This window comes from Lithobates pipiens, unplaced genomic scaffold (genome assembly GCF_037356315.1).
Source record: "Lithobates pipiens isolate NorthernLeopardFrog02 unplaced genomic scaffold, aLitPip1_a1.2 Scaffold_18, whole genome shotgun sequence".
Classification (NCBI taxonomy): domain Eukaryota; kingdom Metazoa; phylum Chordata; class Amphibia; order Anura; family Ranidae; genus Lithobates; species Lithobates pipiens.
In genome coordinates this window covers 407,999,924-408,025,140 of record NW_027507758.1, presented here as the reverse complement: position 1 = coordinate 408,025,140, position 25,217 = coordinate 407,999,924, and the positions used below count along the sequence as shown (strand labels likewise).

Genomic DNA, 25,217 nt, shown 5'->3' with positions numbered 1-25,217 from the left:
GGACTCCTCTGCTATCTTCTTGTAGCTCTTTTGCTAGCGGAGGAGTCCGGCTTTCTTCCTCGCCGCCGGCCTCTTCTCCCGACTTCGGGAGTCTTGTCCCCCTCTTCGGTTCTTCTGCCGGGCCACCGCGCCTTCTTATAGCTCTTTTACAGGCGGTGGCCTGGTCTTCTGTCGCCGCCGTCGCCGCCGCCTTCCGTTCTTCTTCTTCTTCCTCTTCTTCTTCTCCAGGAGATGTTGCCTCGACGATCTCTCCGGCCGGAATGCCAGGGACGCACTGTGCGGCCACTTATATAGGGACAATGGGGCAGTGTCACATGGCTTTATGTAACATGGGTTGGTGTCACATGGTGACCCCGCCCCCTAACGATGTCATAGTCCCCATGTGACATCAACCCATGTGACCAACCCATGTGACATAAAGCCATGTGACACCGCCCCTTGTCCCTATATAAGTGGCCGCGCAGTGCGTCCCTGGCATTCCGGCCGGAGAGATCGTCGAGGCAACATCTCCTGGAGAAGAAGAAGGAGAAGAAGAAGAAGAAGAACGGAAGGCGGCGGCGACGGCGGCGACAGAAGACCGGGCCACTGCCTGTAAAAGAGCTATAAGAAGGCGCGGTGGCCTGGCAGAAGAACCGAAGAGGGGGACAAGACCTCCGAAGTCGGGAGAAGAGGCCGGCAGCGAGGAAGAAAGCCGGACTCCTCCGCTAGCAAAAGAGCTACAAGAAGATAGCGGAGGAGTCCGGCGAGAAGACCCCCGAAGACGGAAGACCCCCGGAGCTGTGCAATAAAGTATTTTATCTCGTGTGTTGTATTTTTTTTGTACTTTTATTTTACAGGTGAATGGGTAGGGGTACATTGTACCCCATACTCATTCACATAGGGTGGGGGGCCGGTATCCGGGGGCCCCCTTATTAAAGGGGGCTCCCGGATTCCGATAAGCCCCCCGCCCGCAGACCCCGACAACCAACGGCCAGGGTTGTCGGGAAGAGGCCCTTGTCCTCATCAACATGGGGACAAGGTGCTTTGGGGTGGGGGGGGCCGCGCGGCCCCCCCTTCCCCAAGGCACCCCCCCATGTTGAGGGCACGCGGCCTGGTACGGCTCAGGAGGGGGGGGCGCTCGCTCACCCCCCTTTCCTGGCCGGCCGAGTAGCGTGCTCGGACAAGGGTCTGTTGTGGACTTGGGGGGGACCCCCACGCCGATTTTTTTCGGCGTTGGGGTTCCCCTTTAAGTCCATACCAGGCGGCGGGCCAGCGACGTCTCCTTCGCGGGCCCCGCCTACCTGGAGACGCGCTCGAAATGAGTGGACTTTTCTCCGGGCGGGAAAAGTCCGCTCATTTCAAAAGTACGGCGGACTGGCACACACACGGGCGGATTGTCCGCCGAAATGCGAGTCCGACGGACAGTATTACGGAAATTCCGAAATACTTAGTCCGCCAGACTGCACGCTGAAAAAGTCCGCTGAAGCCCACACACGAGCGGACTGTCCGCTGAAATGTGTTTCGGCGGACTAAGTAGGCCAGACAGTCCGCCCGTGTGTACGCGGCTTTAGAGTTTAAATTTGTATGCAATCAGGCAGGCCCTTGCACTACATGATTTTGGTAAATCTGAAGACAAAAATCTGCAGAAAATCTAATAGTGTGTATGGGGTCTTAGAATCTGCCCCCAAATGAAGCTGAATAATCTCCAAAACCATACCTTAATGCAGGGCTGTTTTTAAGGCAGGGCAAAAGGGGCAACTGCCCTGGGCCCTGTCATTGTTGTGGGGCCTAAAGCAGCTGCCTCATACTTGCCAACTATCCTGGTTTAAATTACCCTCATCCCTTGAGGTTTTAGTCCTGTGCTGTGTCACAATATCTCAGTGTGAATTGCTGCTACTAATGCTGCCCAGCTCTGCCCTATTGTTGTGTACAGATGACTCACCTGCAGACCCTATGCTTACATGTAAATTACCGGCAACAGTGGAGACAGTAACCAGTGTGAGATGGGATACAAAGTGCTTCAGTAGAGTTTATCTATGATGCAGACCACCAGGCAAAGGCCAAGGGAGGAAGGGTCTGAGCACTGTAACGCACTTGCATGTGCTTTTTTTATTGTGAGTGCAATACTAGCCTTTTAAGTTTGTAAAAAAAAAGTCTGTGCAACATATTACACTATACCAACTTTATTATTGTCATTTTTGCTGGGTTCCTTCTGAGATGTTGCAGCAGCAAGGCATAGTGGACTCTTGACCATAACTTTTCACCCCTAGTAATTATACTGTATGTGAGTTGCAATATTTTTCTATATTTTCTTTGATGGTTGGAGCCAAGTATTTTATTAATTTATTTATATTTATATATATACATATATATATATATATAATATATATATATATATATATATATATATATATTTTTTTTTTTTTACATTGTATATACAGTACTTTGTATGGTTATTTATTATTATTGTTTATTTATTTATTTTACAAACCATACCTTGGACTAATCCTCAGAAATGATCCATATACATTCAACAAATGTGCAGCAGTTTTCAGTACAGTTGTTTTAAGAGGTTGTGTTTAAACTGGTTCTCCACCTAAGAACAATAATCTGTCCTTTGCGAGCCTTCTATAATATACGTACATTTATTTTTGGTACCTGACTCCCTTACGCCTCTGGGCCATTCATCCCACAGTCTCGGATCTTGGCCATAGCAGTCGTGGCACACTGCTACATGTTTATTGGCACTGTTTGCTCATAGAGCCATACTGGTGGACAGTTCAAGATCTCCAACGCTTGTTCAACTTAGATTTTCCTTTCCTCCCTAAAACGTTTTTATTAGGTCTACTTCCTCCCAGGTTGCCTAAGCTAGCCAAGAAGCTAGCGCTCCATATTCTCATGGCAGCCAGGAGTTTGGTGGCGCTTCATTGGAAAAAACAAACCCCACCTACTTCGGTGGAACTCTATGCTAGGATCAAGGACATGGAACTTATGGAATCTCTTACGGCACGTCTTTCTGACAAAATGGAAAGTCACAGGGCAATTTGGGAGCTCTGGCACCTGTGAGAGGACCCCCCCGATAGTACTTTTACCCCTCCTTTTCCTGTTTCCCTGCGGCCACCCCACCCCACCCCAAAGAACCTTGTCCCCATGTTGATAAGGGCAAGAGCCTCTTCCCGACAACCCTGGCCGTTGGTTGTCGGGGTCTGCGGGCAGGGGTCTTATCGGAATCCAGGAGCCCTCTTTAATAAGGGGGCCCCCAGATCCCAGCCCCCCAACCTATGTGAATGAGTAAGGGGTACATCGTACCCCTACCCATTCACCTGGGGAAAAAAAGTGTCAATAAAAAAAAACACAACACAGATTTTTAAAGTAATTTATTAATCAGCTCCGGGGGTCTTCTGCTCTGCTTGGCCTCTTCCCCCGCTCTTCTCCCGCTCTCCTGCATCGTCTCCCGCTCTTCTGCCGCCTCCTCTGCTATCTTCTTGTAGCTCTTTTACTAGCGGAGGAGCTCGGTCTCCTCCGTCCTTCTTCCTTCTTCCCTCTTCCCTCTTCTCTCTTCTCTCTTCTTTCTTCTTTCTTCTTCCGGAGTTGACACAATGCTCTCTTCTGCTGTAATGGCTTGTGCGACATGCGCGGCGACTTATATAGGTATGGGGCATGGTCACCAGGTGATGTCACACTTATGATGTTACAGTCCCAACATGCCACGGGACTCGACGTCATAAGGTGCGCGGTCACCGTGTGTCATTACCCGGTGACCACGCCCCATACCTATACAAGTCACTGCGCACGTCGCACACTGCATTTCAGCAGGAGAGAGCGCTGTGTCAACATTGGAAGAAGAAAGAAGAGAGAAGAGGGAAAAGGGACGGAGGTGATCGGGCTCCTCCGCTAGTAAAAGAGCTACAAGAAGATAGAGGAGGAGCCGGCACTAGCAATTTGCCTACATTGCATAGAGAAGCACTGATGACATCATTGGTTCTAAAATAAGGTATGCAGTGAAAAAAAAAAGAAAAGTACTATATACAATTTTTTATTAATTTTGATAACGGAGGATTAGAAATTTGAACAAAGGATAACTCTTTGGTCAGAAATATGCAGTGTACAGCACCAGTTCAAGGATACATCAGATTTGGACTATGCACCAAGTACTTCATCAAATATAGAGTGCAGGGGTCATGAATATGAAATGTACAGCATAATGATACGAGTGCAGGGTTCAGAGCTATGTAACATACAAAATAGCATATAGAATGCAGGGCTTAGGACTATGTAACATTCAAATAACATACAGAGTGCGGTGCTCGCGACTATGTAATAAAGCGATGTAACATCAACTTAGTGTATAGAGTGCAGCATAATAAATAAGAATAATGCCCCAGCATTGGTGATTATAGGGTGAAAAAATGCCCCAGAGTTGGTGGTCAGTGAGAGGAGGTATATCCTCTCATTACTGAGGGGGAGGGGTTATTACTTATTCTTGATGGACAGTCAGAGGAAATAACAACCCAGAGTAGATTGTCAGTGGTGGGAATAATGCCCCAGCATCTTTGGTTAGAGGGAGGCAGAATGTCCTAGCATTATTGTTAGTAGTAAGACTGCCCTAGGTCCCCAACATTGGTGTTAGTGGGAAGACTGCATCTGGCTTCCAGCATTGATGACAGTGGGAAGATTGCACCAGGCCCCCAGAGTTGGTGCCAACGTGAAGACTGCTCCAAGCCCCCAGCATCACTGTCAGTGGGAGGCTGCTCCATGATCACTGGTGACAGTAAGAAGACTAGCCTAGAAGTGGTATTCAGGACAGGGTTACTTACCTAAGTAGAGAATTAGTGCCTCTTTTCACTCCCACTGCACCCAGGGATAAGTGTTAGCCTTTTGTGACCACCTTCAGACAGTAGCTCACTCCACCACAATTGTCTGCATATGACACGTGCTAAGTGAAGAATGTTCTGCATTAAAGGGCCCACCATCTGCTGCAACTCTGTGTAATGGGCTCCTAATGGAACTTTTTTTTTAACTAAATTCTTTATTTAAAGGGAACCTTTTAATGTTGGGTCTTTTCCTCATAGGAGCCAAAGATAATCACCCCAGCTACCCTGCCCTTTAAGTCAGCACTGGTCTTTTTTTCAAGCTTATGTATGTTCTAAGGTTTACTCAGCTCTGCTTGTTGTATAAAATATAAATATCTTCGTTTTCAATATCAGTTCTGGCTTATTCTGTAGTGCAGGCCCGGACTGGCCATTGGGAACCTGGTGGGCCGGGGCCGCATGCCCTTCTGGGGCCCAAGGCAATTGGGCCCAAGGCAATCACCCCAGCTACCCTGCCCTTTAAGTCAGCACTGGTCTTTTTTTCAAGCTTATGTATGTTCTAAGGTTTACTCAGCTCTGCTTGTTGTATAAAATATAAATATCTTCGTTTTCAATATCAGTTCTGGCTTATTCTGTAGTGCAGGCCCGGACTGGCCATTGGGAACCTGGTGGGCCGGGGCCGCATGCCCTTCTGGGGCCCAAGGCAATTGGGCCCAAGGCAATTAGTAGTGGGTGGCTGCATTTAGGAGAATCAATCTGTCCATTTTACTCCTGCAGCCCCTGAAAGCCGGCTTCACCTCCTCTCCCTCCTGCTGGTAGGCTGCAGGAAGTAAATGCTAACATTAAATATTCTAAATGCAGCAGCCCCTGCTTGTCCTCCTATCCAGCTTCCTCCTGCTGCCCCCTCCTGTGCTCTTTTACCCCCTTTTATGTATTCAAGCACCCCCCAGTGCTCTCGGATCTCCAGCCTGCCCTGTGCTCTCAAACTGCCTCCCAGTGTTCGCTGGCCCCCATGTGTTCTTTGCCCCCCTGTGCTCCATAGCCCCCCTGTGCTCTCCACCTCCCTAGTGCTCTCTGATCCCCCCCAGTGCTCTTTGCCCGTGCTCTCTGGCCCCCCTCATGCTCTGCTGGGTTCCCCTATCTCCCCCCAACAGCTCCAAGGGATCCGTCAGGATGGAGATTGGGGAAGAGGCCAGTAAATATGTCATAGGCTGCTCAGTCTAAAATGTCCGGGCCTATTTTTTGTCCCAGTCCGGGCCTGTTGTAATGGATTTCAATAACAAATATTTGATTATTATCTAATTTACACTGTACATAAATGAGCGCAATTTAATAGTTTAATTTCAGTAAGCTATATTGAAAGGAGATTTCAAAGATAAGCATTTTTTTATTTACTTTAAGTGTTGTTATTTAATTGGATTATATATGTTAGTAGGGTCATATTTCTTTAAACGATACAGAATTGTGAACCCTGGGTGACCTCACTTGAAAAGTACCCATTACAAAAGAGGACAACACATTTATTGCATTTCCTATCCAACCGTTAGTAAGCTGAGCTCTAGTCATAAATAGCAGGCAACTAAACACCAAGAAGTGATGAGTGTAGATATACTGTAGAAAGCTATAGAGGTAAAATGCCCACAGGAAATGTATATCAAGACAATATTTTTTCACGCTTCTTAGTGCATAAAAAAAGTGATACATGTACATTTTATATTTATGAGCACAGAAGATGTATTGAAACTAAATGTTTTAAAAGTTGTCAGGGTATGTGCACAATTTCTTTATATGGGTATCTAAGTCCACAAAATAAATAAATGATAAAAACCAAGAAGGTTCCCTTACCAGCAATGGCGGTTGCAACACCTTACAGCCGATGGAAACATCAGCTGCAGTGCCAACATCGCTGGTTTCTAGGCCAGGTGTAGCTGCTGACTTTTCATTTTTGGTGGGGGAGGCCGGAATGCCGCTTTCTCTTTGCCTTTCCAAACTCCACCGTAAAGCAGAACTGCTGCCATGCTATGGGTATAAAATGATTTACCTATTCTTAACAAGCAGTAAATATTCTTTAAAGTGCATCTGAACTCAAAAAGTTAAAATTTACTGTCTTAAAGGATAAATCTACCCTAACATTAAAATCTCTATATCTACAGACATCCACAATCTAAGGCCGCGTACACACGCGCGGACTGTTGGCCCAACTTTGTCCGTCCAACAGTTTGAGCGAACAGTCCGCTCAAACTTAGCATGGACGGACATGGCCACACACGACGAACGAACAGTTTGCTGAAACCGTGCGCGATGACGTGAACGGCACGTACGACGGGACGCAAAATACGACGTCCTATACACTGCAATGCAACCTTCCGACGTGGAAATCCTTTCTGAGCATGCGCGAGACTTAGTTGGCCGAACAAGCCTACACACGAGCGAACAGTCCGCTGAAACCTTGTTTCAGCGGACAGTTTTTCGGAATTTCCGTAAGACCTTGTTCGGCCAACTGTCCGCTGAAACTGTCCGCTGAAGCCCCACACACGAGCGGACTGTCCGCCCAAACACTGTTCAGCGGACAAGGTTGGGCCAACAGTCCGCGCGTGTGTACGTGGCCTAACACTAACCTATCTAGCCCTGTAAAGGGGAAATCAGTATACATGCCTTTTTTGAAGCCGATCCGGTCTCCATCAGCAGAAGCTCTGCAGAAGACACAGCCGACAACGGCTGTGAAATTACTTAACTGAACAAGCTGACGTTTGGCTACCATGCACAGCTGCACCAGATTCTGAGTGCTCCAGTTTTTGTAAATCTACCCCTTTGTCTTGGATTCCTCATGAAAATTAGCAGTGCTCTTTCTACCACAGGACTTCACCTAGGCACTCCTCTACATACAACCTCATAGCAGTATTATTTGCGAGTAAGATCATCTAAGGCACTACTCTCTCTTACAGCTAGTCTCGTGTGATTTACAGTGAGATTTGGTGTTGTCAGGGCCGGTGCTACCACTAGGCAAACTAGGCAGCCACCTAGGGCGCACTGCTGGCTAGGGGCGCCTGGCCGCTGGTTTCCCTCCAGTTCTGCAAGCTCTCCAGGCTGCACATGTAACGCAGTCCGACCGGTACTGTAATTAGAGGTGCAGCGCAGCAGTGCAGGCAGATCCCAGTGCAGGCAGATTCTGTCACATGGGCAAATGGGGTGGAGTCAGGGGTGTAGCCAATGGGGGTGAAAAATTAGGTTTCGCCAAGGAAGTAAAAAATCCTTGCACCAGCACTGGGTGTTGTCATTACTGTGCTGGTGATTAATCTTCATGCTGTAGAGAAAGTTGTACCTGAGATCCTGTAGTGCCAGAGTCTCTGGTTTATGTTTAATCCATTTTGTGGTCTTTGCTTTCTGCACCTCTCCTTGAGTCTTCCCTCACCAGTCATAAGATTCCCAGTGATCAGGGGGGCAGCTTCAAAAGGGGGAAGCAGAGCCTTGCCTCTATCTATCACATCCATGCAGAAACACAGTACTGAACCCCACATTGTAAGTCAGTAATGAAGAAAGTTCAACTGCAGGGAACATATAGGCCAAGGGTCCCCAACCACCGGGCCATGGCCTCTTTGCAGCCAGGCCGCAAGTGTGGTGGGTTGGCGGGCAGGCGGGCCAGCGAGCGAGCAGAGAGATGACACCACCTGCCCTGAATATCCTCTGATCCACCATCACTGTGCAGCTGCGGGCAACAGAGAGAGATTACATCATCTCTCAAAACTTTGTGCTGACTTTGTATTATATCATTAGCAATCCTGACATTGGCAGTAACTCACTAAAAACAGAATTGCTTGGAAAGCACTAAATCCTGCAGCACTTATATAGTCCATAGACACTAGCCCATCTAGTTCAACCAATAAGAAAAAAAAAATAGAAAACCTCCATATACTCTATCCACTATCCATAGTTGATCCAGATTAAGTAAAATAAAAAACAAAACAATAAAGCATGATCCAATTTGCTACAGTGGCAACTAGTGATGGACGAACTTCCGATGGGACGCGGCCGATAGTTCGCAAACCGTAACATTCGCAGCGGGCCCCATTGACTTCAATGGGAGGCGAACTTTGCAAACCTACAGGTCAAATTTGCAGCCACAAAATAATTAATAGCTGTGCAAACATTGTCCCACCACATGGCCAATGACATAACACATGTATGAGGTGAATCTGGGATCGACAACTACAAGCATTCTTTTTTTATATGTGAAATTGTTGTGACAATTCAGGACTGTGGAGCGCATGAAGGCAATGGAGGAGAGGGAAGGCCAGGGTAGGCAAAGAAGAGGGTGCAGGAGATGATCACCAGCAGCGTGACATACAGCAATGACACCTGCACCGTGATAGAGTCATCTGACACCAGCACCGTGATAGAGAGCACTGACATCAGCAGCGTGACATACAGCAATGACACCTGCACCGTGATAGAGTGATCTGACAACAGCACCGTGATAGAGAGCACTGACATCAGCAGCGTGACATAAAGCACTAACACCAGCACCGTGATATACAGCACTGACAGCAGCACCGTGATAGAGAGCACTGACATCAGCAGTGTGACATACAGCAATGACACCTGCACCGTGATAGAGTGATCTGACACCAGCACCGTGATAGAGAGCACTGACATCAGCAGCGTGACATAAAGCACTAACACCAGCACCGTGATATACAGCACTGACAGCAGCACTGTGATAGAGAGCACTGACATCAGCAGCGTGACATACAGCAATGACACCTGCACCGTGATAGAGTGATCTGACAACAGCACCATGATAGAGAGCACTGACATCAGCAGCGTGACATAAAGCACTAACACCAGCACCGTGACATACAGTACTGACAGCAGCACCGTGATAGAGAGTACTGACATCAACAGCGTGACATACAGCAATGACACCTGCACCGTGATAGAGTGATCTGACAACAGCACCGTGATAGAGAGCACTGACATCAGCAGCGTGACATAAAGCACTAACACCAGCACCGTGACATACAGCACTGACAGCAGCACCGTGATAGAGAGTACTGACATCAGCAGCGTGACATACAGCAATGACACCTGCACCATGATAGAGTGATCTGACACCAGCACCGTGATAGAGAGCACTGACATCAGCAGCGTGACATAAAGCACTAACACCAGCACTGTGACATACAGCACTGACAGCAGCACCATTATAGAGAGCACTGACATCAGGAGCGTGACATAAAGCACTCACACCAGCACCGTGATATACAGCACTGACACCAGCACTGTGATATACAGCACTGACACCTGCACCGTAAGCAGCCCCAGGAGGAAGTCATCATAGCACAGGGATGATGGGAGCCCCTCATAATGAGCATAGCACAGGGATGGTGGGAGCCCCTTATAATATGCACAGCAGAGGTACAGCCCCAGGAGGAAGTCAGCACAGCACAGGGATGGTGGGAGCCCCTCATAATAAGCAGCCCCAGGAGGAAGTCAGCACAGCACAGGGATGGTGGGAGCCCCTCATAATAAGCAGCCCCAGGAGGAAGTCAGCACAGCACAGGGATGGTGGGAGCCCCTCATAATAAGCAGCCTCAGGAGGAAGTCAGCACAGCACAGGGATGGTGGGAGCCCCTCATAATAAGCAGCCCCAGGAGGATGTCAGCATAGCACAGGGATGGTGGGAGCCCCTCATAATATACACAGAAGAGGTACAGCCCCAGGAGGAAGTCAGCACAGCACAGGGATGGTGGGAGCCCCTCATAATAAGAAGCCCCAGTAGAAATATGACACCGCTCAGCCTCTTCAAAGAGGAGGATATGGGCATATAGTACGGTGTGCTTTTTTTGGACAAGGAAGTGAGCCAAATGAAGAAAGAAGGTCTGTGTGCTCGATTAAAAAAAATTGTTTATAGACATATACATGGTCTACTGGTCACATTTGTTGAATTCCTCCGAGATCCATGCCTTGTTCATTTTTAGAAATGTGAGGTAGTTAACACTGTCGTGAGCTAGGCGAGTACGCTTATCGGTCACGATCCCCCCTGCTGCGCTGAACGTCCTTTCGGACAGGACACTGGACGAGGGGCAAGCCAACAGTTCGATTGCAAATTGGGCAAGCTCTGGCCAGAGGTCAAGCCTGCCCACCCAGTAGTCCAGGGGTTCATCACTCCTCAGAGCGTCCACATCGGCCATTAACCCGATGTAGCCGGACACCTGACGGTCTAGGCGTTCCCTGATGCTGGATCCGGATGACACCTGTTGATGGGTCGGCTGAAAGAATGACCTCATATCTGAAGTCACCAACACATCTTCAAACCAGCCTCTTCTTGTTGGATTGGTACCCACAACTCCTTCTCTGGGAGTGGGAATTGCTCCTCTGCCAGCGCACGCAAAAGCAGAATGCAGCATTTCTCGAAGCAAGGCCTGGAAGTGCTCCATTCTGACAGTCCTCTGTGACGGCGGTAACATTTCCGCCATTTTGTGTTTGTACCGGGGGTCTAAGTACGTTGCCACCCAGTACTGGTCCTTGACCCTTATGCTTTTTATACGGGGGCCCCTATTAAAACACTGGAGCATGAAGGCCCCCATTTGCACTAAACTGGAAGCGGTGTGGTGGCCTGGCTCCTGCTCATCATCCAGGATAATGTCGTCCTCTTCATTCTCCTCTCCCCATCCACGCACAACAACAGGGATCCCAGAAAGGTTTAAAGCATGCTCTTCTTGCTCCTCCTCATCCGCCCAGGCATCATCCTCCTCTAAATCCTCTTCAGACTCCTGTTGTTCACTTGTCTCAGATAGAGTAGCCCCCCCTCGGAATTCATCCAGCATTGCGACTTCCTCATCTTCCCGCTCCTGCTCCTCCACAGCTTGATCAATGACACGACGCAATGCACGCTCCATAAAGAAGGCATAAGGTACCATGTCACTGATGGCGCCATGGCTGCGACTGACCAGTTTGGGGATCTCCTCAAATGGCCGCAGAAGTCTGCATGCGTCGCGCATGAGCAGCCACTGGCGCGGTGAAAAAAACCCCAGCTCCCCAGAACCTGTTCTGCCGCAGAGTTCATACAGGTAGACGTTAACTGCACGTTTCTGCTGGAGCAGCCTATCAAGCATATAGAAGGTTGAGTTCCATCGCGTCGGGCAATCGCAAATAAGACGTCTGACCGGCAGATTGTGTCGCCACTGAATGTCAGCAAGGCGAGCCATGGCCGTGTAAGATCTTCTGAAATGGGCCGAGATTTTCCTTGCCTGCCGCAAGATGTCCTGGACCCCAGGGTATTTATCAACGAATCGCTGCACGACCAGCAGAAGCACCACAATAGGGATAAATGAAGCTGTGATCAGGGACTCCATCCCTGATCACAGCTTCATTTACCCCTATTGTGGTGCTATTGTGGTGCTTCTGCTGGGTGAGAGGACGGAGCTCCCTCCACTGAGGAGCCACTGAGTACCATTTTTGGGATCATGGAATAGAATATTCTCGTAAGAATGCTGTTGTAATGCGGAGAGCTGACCCATTATAAGGAGGATTATTTTGGTGTGATCTACGATCTAATTATAACGCTCCAACCTATATACCCTCTGGTAAGCGCACTCACTATATGGTGGTCTTGTGCGCATTTGAGTGTGTTCAATCACTGTGGTGTCTCCATTTAAGAATACAATTGCTGATCATATGGACTCATTCATGAACTTTCTATGAACTGATTTTTTTGAATTGTTATTTTTTATGCATTTTCTGATTTTTATGCACTTGAGGTGTTTTGATTGTATCAATTATTTACATATTAATTATCTATATTATATTTATATAGAATTTTATTCCTTTTTTAGAATTGGTTAGAGGGTTGGCGCAGCTTTTTGTATTTTTGCATTATTGTTAGGTGTTTATATCACATTTATTGCTGCTGCCTATACTACACATTGTTAGTTTGTTTTTCACTGTTTTTACCCAAGCGCGGTTTATCTTTTTCCTTCCTAATGATTAAACTGACTGTCCCTGCAGCACACAGCGTCCTGTCCCTTTCTCTACACTGACAAAAGACACTCAGGCTGCTGCAACAATCACTAGCACAGCACTGCCTCAAACCCATATCCTGAACTACACCTAACACCTATACCATGATACCAGTCCTTAAAAGAACTTTTGTGGACCTAATAAATAGCGATTTGGGTCACTGAAGTCTCTCCCTGCTCCACACAGCAACCTCTCCCTATAGTGACAGAAGAAAGAATATAAAATGGCCGCCGGATCGGGTCTATTTATAAGTTAGGGGGAATGTCCAAGTGTCCATGTGCTGTAATGTCTCAATTGGCTGTCCTGTACCCCATGATGGATGTGTCATCATAGGTCAAAGTTCTTTTACACAGTAAACATGGAAGTCCGCCGGGCGAACGGTGGCAATAGTCCGCCGATCGGGCGGACCGCGAACAGCCGAAATTCGCCGCGAAACGACCGCCGGTGTAATAAAATTTTATGCGACCCGTGAATTTCGCTCACCCCGTCACTTCCGGTGAGGCTACGTCATTCGCACAGCTGACGGCGGGCCTTTACTGCGCATGTGTCAATCCCCTGCCCTTAACAGCGCATGCGCTGTAGATTTATTCTCACGGTGGAGAAAAATTATAGCCTCGAGTGGGCGGAGACTTGCGGGTGGGTGGGCGGGGCTGAACAGATGGTGAGAACGTCCCCGCCCACCCCAAGATTTTCTTCACTGGTGAAGAAAAATCATGGCTTCAAGCTGTGTTAGACCAAAATTATAGACTCAAGCGCCCCTCCATCTTGCTACACCCCACACTCGTCCACACAAAGGACACACTGAGAAGGGTGAAAACGGACATGAGAGGGCAAAAGTTGTATTTGGGTGAATGGGAGGATTATATCCTGAGGGGGGGAGGGGAGGAAGGTAAGTGACAAACTCACCTTACAATGGAGAGGATACTCGGCTCCACCGGTGACCCCACACCCCAGAATATGGAGGCCAATGACCCCACACCCCAGAATATGGAGGCTGGCTCCAGCGGTGACCCCACAGTGCAGAATATGGGGGCCGGTGACCCCACACCCCAGAATATGGAGGCCGGCTCCAGCGGTGACCCCATAGTGCAGAATATGGGGGCCGGTGACCCCACAGTGCAGAATATGGAGGCCGGTGACCCCACACCCCAGAATATGGAGGCCAGTGACCCCACACCCCAGAATATGGAGGCCGGCTCCACCGGTGACCCCACACCCCAGAATATGGAGGCCGGTGACCCCAGAATATGGAGGCCGGTGACCCCACACCCCAGAATATGGAGGCCAGCTCCACCGGTGACCCCACACCCCAGAATATGGAGGCCAGTGACCCCATACCCCAGAATATGGAGGCCGGCTCCAGCGGTGACCCCACAGTGCACAATATGGGGGCCGGTGACCCCACACCCCAGAATATGGAGGCCGGCTCCAGCGGTGACCCCATAGTGCAGAATATGGGGGCTGGTGACCCCACAGTGCAGAATATGGAGGCCGGTGACCCCACACCCCAGAATATGGAGGCCAGTGACCCCACACCCCAGAATATGGAGGCCGGCTCCACCGGTGACCCCACACCCCAGAATATGGAGGCCGGTGACCCCAGAATATGGAGGCCGGTGACCCCACACCCCAGAATATGGAGGCCAGCTCCACCGGTGACCCCACACCCCAGAATATGGAGGCCAGTGACCCCATACCCCAGAATATGGAGGCCGGCTCCAGCGGTGACCCCACAGTGCACAATATGGGGGCCGGTGACCCCACACCCCAGAATATGGAGGCCGGCTCCAGCGGTGACCCCATAGTGCAGAATATGGGGGCTGGTGACCCCACAGTGCAGAATATGGAGGCCGGTGACCCCACACCCCAGAATATGGAGGCCAGTGACCCCACACCCCAGAATATGGAGGCCAGTGACCCCACACCCCAGAATATGGAGGCCGGCTCCACCGGTGACCCCACACCCCAGAATATGGAGGCCGGTGACCCCAGAATATGGAGGCCGGTGACCCCACACCCCAGAATATGGAGGCCAGCTCCACCGGTGACCCCACACCCCAGAATATGGAGGCCAGTGACCCCATACCCCAGAATATGGAGGCCGGCTCCAGCGGTGACCCCACAGTGCACAATATGGGGGCCGGTGACCCCACACCCCAGAATATGGAGGCCGGCTCCAGCGGTGACCCCATAGTGCAGAATATGGGGGCTGGTGACCCCACAGTGCAGAATATGGAGGCCGGTGACCCCACACCCCAGAATATGGAGGCCAGTGACCCCACACCCCAGAATATGGAGGCCGGCTCCACCGGTGACCCCACACCCCAGAATATGGAGGCCAGTGACCCCATACCCCAGAATATGGAGGCCGGCTCCAGCGGTGACCCCACAGTGCACAATATGGGGGCCGGTGACCCCACACCCCAGAATATGGAGGCCGGCTCCAGCGGTGACCCCATAGTGCAGAATATGGGGGCTGGTGACCCCACAGTGCAGAATATGGAGGCCGGTGACCCCACACCCCAGAATATGGAGGCCAGTGACCCCACACCCCAGAATATGGAGGCCGGCTCCACCGGTGACCCCACACCCCAGAATATGGAGGCCGGTGACCCCAGAATATGGAGGCCGGTGACCCCACACCCCAGAATATGGAGGCCAGCTCCACCGGTGACCCCACACCCCAGAATATGGAGGCCAGTGACCCCATACCCCAGAATATGGAGGCCGGCTCCAGCGGTGACCCCACAGTGCACAATATGGGGGCCGGTGACCCCACACCCCAGAATATGGAGGCCGGCTCCAGCGGTGACCCCATAGTGCAGAATATGGGGGCCGGAGACCCCACAGTGCAGAATATGGAGGCCGGTGACCCCACACCCCAGAATATGGAGGCCGGCTCCACCGGTGACCCCACACCCCAGAATATGGAGGCCAGCTCCACCGGTGACCCCACAGCCCAGAATATGGAGGCTGGTGACCCCACAGCCCAAAATATGGAGGCCGTTGACCCTACACCCCAGAATATGGAGGCCGGCTCCACGGGTGACCCCACAGCCCACAATATGGAGGCCAGCTCCACCGGTGACCACACAGCCCAGAATATGGAGGCCGGCTTCACCGGGGCCCCACATCCCATAATATGGAGGCCGGACTCAGCGGTGACCCCACACCCCAGAATATGGAAGCCAGACTCATCAGTGACCCCACACCCCAGAATATGGAGTCCGGACTCATCAGTGACCCCAAAATATGCAGGCTGATCTCACTGGTGACCCCACACCCCAGAATATGGAGTCCGGACTCATCGGTGACCCCAGAATATGGTGGGTGGAGCCACACTCACTCTTCTAGGGGTTCACTAGGTCTTGCAGGTTTACATGCCATCACTCACCCTTAGGAGTCCCTCCTGCCACGTCTCTACCAGGTGCTGGTCTGTGAGAGTCTATTAATGGGTAGCAATGTGGCTGGGACCGGGTGAGAAGGCTGCAGAGAACAATATACAGGGGCCCCCGATCCATAGAATGGTGGAATCCCCATATACAAGGCTGCCCCCCCCCAAAGTGTCCACCAACTCAGGGGTCCCCAGCCTCAGGTGGAGGACAATGCCAACTTCTCTTGTCTAGTTTCAGGTATGGGGGAGAAGATGGGACTTCCGGGCTCAGGATGTGTCTAACAGGAGAAGAACAAAGAAAAGGATGGGGGGTGATGACACATGGCATGGAGAGGATGGGGGATGATGACACATGGCATGAAGAGGATGGGGGATGATGACACATGGCACATGGCATGGAGAGGATGGGGGATGATGGCGCATGGCATGGAGAGGATGGGGGATAACGGATGGCACATAGCATAGAGAGGATGGGGGATGATGGCGCATGGCATGGAGAGGATGGGGGATAACGGATGGCACATGGCATGGAGAGGATGGGGGATGATGGCACATGGCATGGAGAGGATGGGGGATAACGGATGGCACACAGCATGGAGAAGATGGGGGATAACGGATGGCACACGGCATATAAAGGATGGGGGATGATGGCACATGGCATGGAGAGGATGGGGGATGATGGCACATGGCATGGAGAGGATGGGGGATGATGGCACATGGCATGGAGAGGATGGGGGATGATGGCACATGGCATGGAGAGGATGGGGGGTGATGGCACATGGCATGGACAAGATGGGGATAACCATTGTTAGGTTGAACTGGTGTCTGTGTCCAGCTGGGGAGATACCTCTCCTCATCCTGGGGGACCCTTCCTCTTCTCTCCTCATCCTGGGGGACCCTTCCTCTTCTCTCCTCATCCTGGGGGACCCTTCCTCTTCTCTCCTCATCCTGGGGGACCCTTCCTCTTCTCTCCTCATCCTGGGGGACCCTTCCTCTTCTCTCCTCATCCTGGGGGACCCTTCCTCTTCTCTCCTCATCCTGGGGGACCCTTCCTCTTCTCTCCTCATCCTGGGGGACCCTTCCTCTTCTCTCCTCATCCTGGGGGACCCTTCCTCTTCTCTCCTCATCCTGGGGGACCCTTCCTCTTCTCTCCTCATCCTGGGGGACCCTTCCTCCTCTCTCCTCATCCTGGGGGCAATTCCTCCTCTCTCCTCATCCTGGGGGCAATTCCTCCTCTCTCCTCATCCTGGGGGCAATTCCTCCTCTCTCCTCATCCAGGATCCTTGTCTCCAGGATGAGGAGAGAGGAGGAATTGCCCCCAGGATGAAGAGAGAGGAGGAATTGCCCCCAGGATGAAGAGAGAGGAGGAATTGCCCCCAGGATGAAGAGAGAGGAGGAATTGCCCCCAGGATGAAGAGAGAGGAGGAATTGCCCCCAGGATGAAGAGAGAGGAGGAATTGCCCCCAGGATGAAGAGAGAGGAGGAATTGCCCCCAGGATGAAGAGAGAGGAGGAATTGCCCCCAGGATGAAGAGAGAGGAGGAATTGCCCCCAGGATGAAGAGAGAGGAGGAATTGCCCCCAGGATGAAGAGAGAGGAGGAATTGTCTCCAGGATGAAGAGAGAGGAGGAATTGTCTCCAGGATGAGGAGAGAGGAGGAATTGTCTCCAGGATGAGGAGAGAGGAGGAATTGTCTCCAGGATGAGGAGAGAGGAGGAATTGTCTCCAGGATGAGGAGAGAGGAGGAATTGTCTCCAGGATGAGGAGAGAGGAGGAATTGTCTCCAGGATGAGGAGAGAGGAGGAATTGTCTCCAGGATGAGGAGAGAGGAGGAATTGTCTCCAGGATGAGGAGAGAGGAGGAATTGTCTCCAGGATGAGGAGAGAGGAGGAATTGTCTCCAGGATGAGGAGAGAGGAGGAATTGTCTCCAGGATGAGGAGAGAGGAGGAATTGTCTCCAGGATGAGGAGAGAGGAGGAATTGTCTCCAGGATGAGGAGAGAGGAGGAATGATCTCCAGGATGAGGAGAGATGAGGAATGGTGTCCAGGATGAGGAGAGATGAGGAATGGTGTCCAGGATGAGGAGTAGGAATGGTCCTCAGGGTGAGAAGAGGAGAGGAGGAATGGTCCCCAGCATGAGGAGTAGGAATGGTCCTCAGGGTGAGAAGAGAGGAGGAATGGTTCCCAGCATGAGGAGAGAGGATGAATGGTTCCCTCGAAGAGGCAAAAGGAGTTATGTTCCCCAGGATGAGGAGAGGAGGAACGGTCCCCAGGATGAAGCGAGAGGAGGAACGGTCCCGAGGATGAAGCGAGAGGAGGAACGGTCCCCAGGATGAAGAAGATACAATGAAGGTATTTGCAACACTTGAAATGCTGTGAAAATATTTTCTGTATTTATTCAGTTTAAATAAACGTCACATACAATAATTATGAACGATTATTAATTACATTTGGTTGGGAGGAGTCAAAGAACAGGGCTGTACAAAAACGGGTACATGGTGGGGGCGGGTTTGAGGTCATTGCACCTAGAAAAAAGGGACCGCTACAAAAGATCAATCCAAGAGAGCGGTGAGTACATTATAAAAAAGTTCTCCCAGGAGGGTTTCTATGGTACGGGATCTGCTGCCCTCTAGTGACAGACAGGATACATTACAGTACAAAGTGCAGCTGCCAACCAACAGAATCTGTAACATTTCCTGAGGTCTGAGATGTGCAAATTATAGTCGGGCTTCAGATTCTCCTGACTTCAACATAACGTACAAAGCTGGAGGAGAGAAAAAAAAAAAGTGTAAATTGTCAGAACAACAACAAGAGCAACAGAAAAGGCAGAGGAGGGAGGAGGGAGGAGGAGGAGGAGGAGGAATGAGAGAGGAGCAGCAACAGAAACAGCAGACAAGAAACCGGAATGGCAGAGAAGGAGGGAGAGAGGAGCAGCAACAGGATCAGCAGACAACAGGGATGGCAGAGGAGGGAGAGAGGAGCAGTGACAGGAACAGCAGACAAAGAAACAGGAGTGGCAGAGGAGCAACGCTAGGAATGGCAGAGAAGGAAAGAGGAGCAGCAACAGGAACGGCAGAGGAGCAGCGACAGGAACAGCAGACAAGAAACAAGAGGAATGGCAGAGGAGCAAAGCCAGGAACGGGAAAGAGGGAGAGAGGAGCAGCACCAGGAATGTCAGAGGAGGGAGAGAGAGGAGCAATGACAGAAACGGCAGAGAAGCAACGTCAGGAACAGCAGACAATGAAGAGGAACAGCAGAGGAGCAACGTCGGGAGCAATGACAGGAGAGACAGAGGCGGAGCAGCAACAGAGGAATGGCAGAGAAGAAGGAGAGGAGCAGCAACAAGGAGGGACAGAGGAGCAATGTCAGGAATGGCAGAGGAGCAGCAACAGGAACAGCAGAGGAGCAACAAAGGAGCAGTGTCAGGACCAGCAGACAAGAAACAAACAAAAAGGAATGGCAGAGGAGCAATGACAGGATTGGCAACGACCGGAACGGCAGACGAGCAGCGACAGGAACAACAGACAAGAAACAAGAGGAATGGCAGAGGAGCAATGCTAGGAACGGCAGAGAAGGAGGGAGAGAGGAGCAGCAACAGCAGGGACAGAGGAGCAACAACAGAGGAGCAACACCAGGAATGACAGAGGAAGAGAGGAGCAATAACAGAAACGGCAGAGAAGCAACGTCAGGAACAGCAGACAATGAAGAGGAACAGCAGAGGAGCAACGTCGGGAGCAATGACAGGAGAGACAGAGGAGGAGCAGCAACAGAGGAACGGCAGACAAGAAGGAGAGAGGAGCAGCAATAAGAAGGGACAGAGGAGCAATGTCAGGAATGGCAGAGGGGCAGCAACAGGAACAGCAGACAAGAAACAGGAATGGCAGCGGAGCAACGCCAGCACCGGCAGAGGAGCAACAAAGGAGCAGAGTCAGGAACAGCAGACAAGAAACAGGAATGGCAGAGGAGGAGGGACAGAAGAGCAATGACAGGAGCGACAGATCAGAAACCACAGATGAGTGACAGGAGAGACAAGAGAGGAAGGAATGGAGTTACAGAATGAAGATTTCCCAGCAGTAGTCCTCACCGGTGGCCTCGCTGTGAAGCACAGCGCTGTCATGACTGCGGACCTGGCATCTGGTGTAGACTTTCTGACCGTCGACCTTCTCCACTCGGCTGTCTATGAGGACTGTGGATCCCAGAGGAATCGGACTACAGACACAAAGAGAACCTCATTACACCTCTCTGCTATCACAGCTTCAGAACATCAACAACTCCTACCCCCCCCCCCCGCGAGAGTCTCCCCAATATTATTCTTCCCCTGTCACTACCACATCATCACCGCCGGCCATCGATTGTACAATCTCCTGACAACCATGTAGTGTCAGGTAGGTCCTCTTCTCCCCCCTGGGCGCTTACCTCCGATAGTCGAGGTTCAGGTTGGCGGTCATAGCCGGTCCGATGCTGTTTACAATTCCCGCCCCCACGGTGGAGTCTACGATGGTGGCGATGCAGCCCCCGTGTGTGTACCTAGAAGAAGGCAAGAGGGGACGCGAGAGGTGGAAGGAGAACAAGGAGAGCCCGAGGAACCAAAGGATTCTGGTTAGGGTAGGCTCTGCGAAGAAAAAAAAAAAGAAAAAAAAAAAAGAAAATAACGCTCACCCTGCGAGGCCCCCCAGATAGGGCCCGGGCTGGAATATGCAGACTGTCCTCTTCTCCGCCTCGTTATAGAACATACAATACTCGAAGCCGATTCCTTCCTGGTCCAGGTTCCTGGTGAAGAAACGAGTTTCCCCGTCGGCCTCCAGGCTCATACCTGTACAGGAGGAGGTCAGAGGTCACCAGAGGAGCTTACACTCTAATGTCATCCCCCACCACAGCCAAACACTATTCTTATTCTTGTACTCGATCTGCTGCCAGCGAACTCCTCGTAGGAGGGAAGTCTCCTCCAGCTCGGGTCTCAGCTCCTCGTACAGCCTCTTGGTTTCGGGGTTCCAGGTGGGGTTGGGCACGGCGTAGTCCCGCGGTTGGAGGGCGGCCTGCAGATTTAAAAATAAATAAATAAACAGATGTCAGACCTGTGCCCTTCGCTTTGGCTTTTCTATGATTGGGAGGGTTAAAAAGGAGACATTCTGGGTGGAGTCTTTGGTGGATATTCAGCCTATAGGAAGCAGATGTTTGGGATCACCTCCCACTGACAGCGATCACCGTCCCGCGGTCAGGGTGTGAGCAGCACTAGAGGTGTGTGCAGAACATTCAAATTTCTTACGTTACCAAATTTTGGTTTCAGAATTTTAGTTAAAAATTTTAATTTTGTTTATTCATTTTCTGACGGATTCCACAATTTTTTGAAAAACAATTTGAACTCGTAAAAAACAAAAAATAAAAAAAACAAAAAACAAAACAAAACAAAACCCAAAACAAAACACAAACACCACACGATCAATGATTCAAAATCTGTGTGAAGAAATAGCTGGTTGCTAAGGATCGGGCTGGGGGCGCCGTCCGCCACGTCCTTAGCAACCGACGACTCGTTGGCTGTCAGCGGGATTCCCCACTGACAGCTGAAACGTAAAAACAAATGAGTGCTGGCAATAGAAAATCCTGGAAAAAAAAACAAACCCCCCCCCCCCCCCCCAACAACCAACCCTGCATGGGCACCAGCCCCCCCCCCCCCCGATGGGGAAGAGGAATAAAAAAAAAAAAAAAAAAAAAAGCATAGGGGTCCGGACCTTTATCCAAGCATGCAACCCAGGAAAGGGGGAAGGGGGGGTGTATGAGCAAGTGCCCCCCCACCCCAAACCATACCAGGTCACCATACCAGGGCCCTGCCCTAAGCACCATGCTGATGGGGACAAGGGCCTCTTTCCAACAACCCTGGCTGGTGGTTGTGGGGGGGGGACCCCAGATCCCGCCCTACCCACCTATGTGAATGAGTATGGTGTACATAGATCAAAAATAGTAAATAAAAAGTCCCCCCCAGGCCCTTATCCGATGCAGACCGGGGGGCAGGCAAGGAAAGGGGGGGGGGGTATTAGCAAAAAAACAAAGGAGTCCCCCCCAGATCCCACACTACCTCCAACTATGTGAATGAGTATGAGGTACGTAGTACCCCTACCCTTTCCACCCCAAAAAATTTAAAAATAAATAAAAACCCCTTTCGAACGCTCCACGCTGTTGAATGTCCGACGGTTCTTACATGGCTAAGGGGTGGCCCCGCCCCTGTGACATCACCAACCAGGTAACGCTGGGCTGTTGATGTCACAAAGGGGGTGGGGTGTTTTACATTTCAGCCAGTAGGGAAGCCCGCTGACAGCTGATGACTCATTGGTTGTTAAGGAGGCGGCGGCGGCGGCCACCCCCCCCTTTAGCAACCAGCTATTTCTTGACACAGGATTCGAATCGGTTGACCTTTTTGTTTCTCCCCCTCCCCCCAAACGATCCGAATCCAAGTCGTACATAAATAATTTGGAATGGGTGAGAAAACGATGAACGTAAATTAAATTTCAACAAAAATGTGTTACCATTTCATCTCCGAGATTCAGATACATCCGAATGGCTACAAATGTATCCAAATTTATATCCAGAGAGGCATAGTGTCTATGGGGCTCCGTCCGGCAGCAGAGCGCGCACATTAGGTGGCATGCCCCTCCCCCACTGGGGACACTCCAGGCGGTTAACCCCTCCCCCAACCAATCAGTACTCACAGGGAATAGGTGTTCATGCTCTACCCTGGCGGCGGCGGCGGTGGAGGCGTGGCGGCAGACGGCAGCGCCGCCCTGGATGATCCTGGAGATTTCGTACAGCATGGTGCCTGAGAGAGGAGACAGGAAGGAGATGAGACGGGGACACCGACATCAATCTATACATTATCCCCCACACTGGAGGAGTACTACATATCCCAGCATGCCCCCCCCCCCCACACACACACACCAGAGCACTACCTATCCCAGCATGTCCCCTCCCCCACACCAGAGCACTACATATCCCAGCATGTCCCCACCCCCACACCGGGGAACTACATATCCCAGCATGTCCCCCCACCCCCACACCAGAGCACTACATATCCCAGCATGTCCCCGCCCCCACACCAGAGCACTACATATCGCAGCATGTCCCGTCCCCCCACACCGGAGCACTACATATCGCAGCATGTCCCCTCCCCCACACCAGAGCACTACATATCCCAGCATGTCCCCTCCCCCACACCGGAGCACTACATATCCCAGCATGTCCCCTCCCCCACACCAGAGCACTACATATCCCAGCATGTCCCCTCCCCCACACCGGAGCACTACATATCGCAGCATGTCCCGTCCCCCCACACCGGAGCACTACATATCCCAGCATGTCCCCTCCCCCACACCAGAGCACTACATATCGCAGCATGTCCCGTCCCCCCACACCGGAGCACTACATATCGCAGCATGTCCCGTCCCCCCACACCGGAGCACTACATATCCCAGCATGTCCCCTCCCCCACACCGGAGCACTACATATCCCAGCATGTCCCCTCCCCCACACCAGAGCACTACATATCCCAGCATGTCCCCCTCCCCCACACCAGAGCACTACATATCCCAGCATGTCCCCTCCCCCACACCGGAGCACTACATATCCCAGCATGTCCCCTCCCCCACACCGGAGCACTACATATCCCAGCATGCTCTGTGTATCCTTCCTCCAACTAGAACTGAACTACAAAGTCCCAGCAAAGCCCACAAGCTCCAGAACTCAGCCCCCCCTCACCTGCTGGGAGTTGTGATTCTTTTGCTGCTTTAGACCAAAACAGCTCCCCTGCCAACCTCCTCTCCAAACCCCTTCCATTCCACCAATGTCCCTTTTATCAGCATCTTCCAGGACTCGTCTCTATTCACACCTGTCCCTGATTCCGGAGACATTTTCCTGAAGCCTCCGCCTGGAGAAAATCTCCGCCCACTTGAGTATGATTTTTCACCACCACTTAATATTCAGAGGCATGTTATTAGGGTGGGCGGGGCTGCTGCTGACGTCCTGAGCATCTGTTCAGCTCCGCCCGCCCACCCGCAAGTCTCCGCCCACTCGAGGCTATAATTTTTCTCCACCGTGAGAATAAATCTACAGCGCATGCGCTGTTAAGGGCAGGGGATTGACACATGTGCAGTAAAGGCCCGCGGTCAGCTGTGCGAATGACGTAGCCTCACCGGAAGTGACGGGGTGAGCGAAAATCACGGGTCGCATGAAATTTTACAACACCGGGCGAACCGTTCGGCCATCACTAGTGGCAACATTTTTTAAATTAGGATACCCCAGTAGGCCAGAAGATATTCCCTGAATCAACTACCCCTGGTGTTATTGCCTAAAAATTATTATCTGGATACAATTTGTGCATTTAGGAATGCATCCATTTTAAACAATATACTGAGCTGGCCAGAGATAGTTCTTGAGGGAGTTTATTCAACATTTGCACAGCTCTTACTGTTAAGAAACCTTTCTATATGTGAAGGTTACATCTTCTTTTTTTCCAAATGTAAAAAGAGTGCCCCCTTGTCCTCTGCAACGACCTGAAAGTGAATAACTCTTCACCAAATTCATTATATGGACCACTTAAGTATTTATACATGTTGATCATATCCCCCCTTAATCTGCTCTTCTAAAAAGAGAACCAAAAAAAAGAACCATTTTTTTTTGGGTGGGTGGGTGGTTGGGGTGGTGATGCCTGGAGAACATACAGATTTTATTTACATAGTAATCCTATTGGGTTTTAATCCAGGACTGCATACGAATGCTAGATACTTAGCTGCTAGATCAGTATTTGAAATAAGATATCAGCTAAATTAAATTGTAAAGTAGAATCTTTTGTCAATAAAAGTCCTAATAAGTGTCTGTCTACCTGCCCTAATTAAACATAAAAGTGAAAAGGTGAATGTAAACCAATTAACATGCATGCTAGTGAATGGCTACTAATGATTCACACACAATGTCTGTAAAGCAAACTAATTAGATTCAGTTCCGACACTGGGCACATCTAATCAGTAG

At 50.8% G+C, this 25,217-nt stretch overlaps 1 pseudogene across 1 annotated transcript; it reads right to left on the bottom strand.

The window, feature by feature from the left end:
• Positions 1 to 18,559: 18,559 nt before the first annotated feature.
• Positions 18,560 to 24,115, bottom strand: LOC143988402 (acyl-coenzyme A thioesterase THEM4-like; annotated as a pseudogene). Its single transcript, XR_013276845.1, has 7 exons — positions 24,079 to 24,115; positions 22,907 to 23,013; positions 21,105 to 21,238; positions 20,862 to 21,015; positions 20,619 to 20,729; positions 20,287 to 20,411; positions 18,560 to 18,966 (listed from the first exon to the last, which is right to left on the bottom strand). The product of XR_013276845.1 is annotated as an acyl-coenzyme A thioesterase THEM4-like (transcript).
• Positions 24,116 to 25,217: the final 1,102 nt, after the last annotated feature.